At 33.0% G+C, this 3,909-nt stretch overlaps 1 long non-coding RNA gene across 1 annotated transcript; it reads left to right on the top strand.

Annotated features, from left to right (window-relative positions):
• The first annotated feature begins 807 nt into the window (after window positions 1-807).
• On the top strand, window positions 808-2,989 carry LOC133777614 (uncharacterized). Its single transcript, XR_009868693.1, has 3 exons — window positions 808-1,071; window positions 1,414-1,448; window positions 2,728-2,989. It is a non-coding gene; the product is annotated as an uncharacterized LOC133777614 (long non-coding RNA).
• Window positions 2,990-3,909: the final 920 nt, after the last annotated feature.

Genomic DNA, 3,909 nt, shown 5'->3' with positions numbered 1-3,909 from the left:
CTATTCTGGATATAACCAGATTTCCATGCATGCCCCTGACCAAGAGCATACGAGCTTCATAACTGACAAAGGGTTGTATTGTTATAATGTCATGCCATTCGGGCTCAAAAATGCTGGAGCCACTTACCAGCGACTCGTGAACAAGATGTTCTCCGAAAAAATAGGTAATAACATGGAAGTTTATGTTGACAATATGTTAGTTAAATCTCAACTTAACAATAACCATGTGGATGACCTCGAAGAATGCTTCGCCGTGTTACAGAGATATAACATGAAACTTAACCCTCAGAATTCTAGTACAAAAACACATTTTTAGGACACTTTTTTAAGACACTCACCTAGATGCAAGTCCTAAAAATAGTTCTTGGACATTTTAGGACTCGTGTTGCGAGTCCTTATAGAATTTCTTTTAGGGCTCGCGGAGCGAGTCCTAAAAACTATGTGTGTCCTAAAAGTTTGATATTTTAGGACTCGCATTGCAAGTCCTTAAAGAATCTTTTTAGGACACTCATTGTGAGTCCGAAAAACTTATGTGTGTCCTAAAAATTACTATTACAAAAACTAGTTTTTAAGATACTTTTTTAGGACACTCAGTGAAAGTCCTTAAAAAATATCTTTTAGGACTTGCAATAAGCCTCCTAATTACTGATGTGAGTCCTAAAAGACTATGAAAAAAATTAAGTTAGTAGAGACTTTTGAGGGCACACTTAGAGTGTCCTAAAAAAAGGATTGATAATAATAATAATAATAAATAAATAAATAAAGGTTAACTGGTAAAAAATTAAAAGCCCATCCCGTTTCCTTATACACTAAAAACCCTACCTGACATCTCTAACTCTCTCAGCCGCACAAAGCCCCACCCTCACACTTTGTCTCCATTATCTTCCTCTCTCTCTCTCATGCATGAAGCCTAACCTTTCCCTCTCACTCTCTCACTGAACAGGGAGATCTCGGAAACTAGGCGACGGGTGGAGTCTCAGAAACTAGGCGATAAGCGGGGTCTCCTCTCTCTCTGGCTGTACCACGGTTCTCCTTTGCTACTCTTTCTTCTTGGGACACTCACAATGACATGTAATGCAATAACTTACCTACTTAGTTTAGAGCTATTGTTTCTGATTTACTTTACGTTATACTAAATTTCATTTTTGGGATTGATTCATGGAGATGACCCAGTTGCTAAATATGACTTGATTGTATTAGTATTTCCATGAATGGTTATCATTTATTGTTGAATTTATTTTCAGGGAACTTAAGTTTCATGAAGTGAACAATTCTATAGTAGAAGATACTGTTTAGAATCATTATGAAATAATGTTCATTCAAATTTAATGTCACGTCATAACTACCTCTATTATACGCATTGTTTTATGACTTAATGTTTTTTTTTTTTGTTCATTATATTTGTTTTGGCAGTGCAGAAATGAAGGACCCAATAATTTTTTAAGCAGGTAAGCTTAATCTTTTATGTTTCTGCCTTCTTGTCCAATTCGATATGCTGGTATATGGTATATGACATTTGTTTAAACTATATGGTGCTGAAACTCTTTATTTCAAAGTTATGAAAAAAAAATCTCTAACTATTTGTTCTTTACTTTATTATGGTGGCATGGGATCATCTTTGTCAATTTGTTTGTGTGTGTTCTTTATGTTAATCATTTTTTGCCTACTTTTTAAATCTGTAGTGTATAACATTTTTAATTTGATGCTTCTGTTTTGCTTGGCAATACTTCTATTTCTTGCATGTGTATACACTTATTGAATTTGTTTAATTTCTGGTCTCTTGAAACTTTCAGTGAGCAAAGAAAGCTGCTTTTGTTTCTTCTTTATAACTCTTACCAAATTAATTTCTTTATTCATATTTTTCTTTTCTAACTCATATTTATTATACTGTCGGGTAGTTGATATGAGCACGTGTTTGGATAAAGTTTTATATATGTAATTTTAATCTAATAGAATCAATATATATATGTAATTCTTCGTTCACGTGATTAAAATAATGCATGGCATTTATAATAGATATGATTCTTTTATAATAGATATCATTATGGTAAAGTATGTATTTTGATTTTGTATCTAAATTTTATTCATTGTTGAAGCTTTATTTGACCCAAAGGATTATCGTGAAAAGAAGTACTAATTTGTGTCTTGAATTTGTTTGATGAAAGGTACCTCTGAGATAAAATTATATTTAATTGATGATCTTGTATAGTTTGAGATGTAGTTAAGTATTATTGTTTGATTTAATTATTGATCATCTTTTTAGTATAGAAGATGGCACACAACCTGTGTGATAAAAGTGCTCATATAATTTTTTAATTTTATAGTATTGGTTTTTATTGAATAAATGCTGATTGCTAGGACTTGAGATGATGATAAGTTATATGTGATAATTCAAAAAGCAAGATTAATACAAAATATTGATTTGAAGTGAGTATAAGATGTGAATAGATTAAATACCATATTTTGCTTGATTAAGTTTTCCTTAGAAAGAATCAATTTTCGGTATTCCTAGATCAATTGCTCTTAGTTGTGATGTATGCACATTAATTCCTATAGAAATAATTTTAGAACTTCTTATGGTAAACTTTCTTGTATCAAGAGCCTAATACTTGATATATATATCATTTCAGGTTTGCTAAGTCTATGATATTTACTTCTACTAAGAATGTGTTACTTTCTCTCTTTTTCAAATTACTGAATCTCAATATTTGTTTTCTTGTATCCTAGGCATCTACGTACTTTGATGAGGCCCATAGTATTGGAGCAGTAGGGAAGTCTGGAAGATGTGTTTGTGAGCTCTTAGGTGTGGATCCAAATGATGTAGATGTCATGATGAGAACTTTTGCAAAATCATTAGATTGATTATTAAATTTCCTAGTTTTGTATTATAAATGTGATAAGATTGAATATTCATCTTTGTTCCTAAATTTTTTTTTTTTTAGATTTGTAACTATTTCATTGAATTTATAAGTTTTGTTATTTTGTTGTATTTTCTTTTGAAAATTTTAGAAATCTAACATATATAATATATTTAGGACTCTCAAAGGGATATGTTTTTTTAAATCAAAGTGAAAATTGTAGCTGTATTATTTTTTTTTTAAAAAAATTTACTTTTAAGGGCATGCAAAGTGAGTCCTAAAATCTTAATTTAAAGACACTCAACGGGATCTTTTAGGACTTGCATTGCGAGTCCTAAAAAATTACTTAAAGGTACTCAATTCGATATTTTAGCACTCGCAACGTGAGTCTTAAAATCTTAGTTAAAGGCACTCAATGAGAGTTTTTAGGACTCTCAATGCGAGTCCTAAAAAATCTCAGTTTTTAAAGCTCTCAAATAGAGGACTCGCAATGCTAGTCCTAAAGTATTTTTTGTAGTAATAAGTGCTCTTTCGGAGTATCTTCAGGAAAATTCCTGGGCTTCATTGTAGATTCTCGGGGGATAGAAGCTAATCCAGACAAAATCTAGGATCTGATTGATATGCCCTCACCTCGAAAACATAAGGATGTCCAAAGTTTGACTGGAAGGATGGCGGCGCTAAGTAGGTTTATCTCAAAATCTAGGGATCGTTGTCTTCCATTTTTCAACCTTTTGAGGGGAGGCAAGAAATTCGAATGGACGGAGGAATGCGAGTTGGCTTTTCAAGAGCTCAAGAAGCACCTCGCAAAACCCCCCATCTTGTCAAAACCCATTGTGGGAGAAGTTCTATACCTGGCTACGACCGAGCACGCCATAAGCACGGTACTTGTGCGGGAAGAAGAAAAAGTGCAAAGGCCTATGTATTACGTCAGTAAAAGATTACTGGGGGAAGAATCAAGATATCCCTTGATGGCGAAATTAGCTCTCAGCCTAATTCACTCATCTCGAAAGCTCCGAACCTATTTTCAGGCGCACCCCATCCATGTACTTAC

Source organism: Humulus lupulus, chromosome 5 (genome assembly GCF_963169125.1).
Source record: "Humulus lupulus chromosome 5, drHumLupu1.1, whole genome shotgun sequence".
Lineage (NCBI taxonomy): Eukaryota > Viridiplantae > Streptophyta > Magnoliopsida > Rosales > Cannabaceae > Humulus > Humulus lupulus.
The sequence above is the reverse complement of the archived record's forward strand: the minus strand, read 5'-3'. Positions and strand labels throughout refer to the sequence as shown.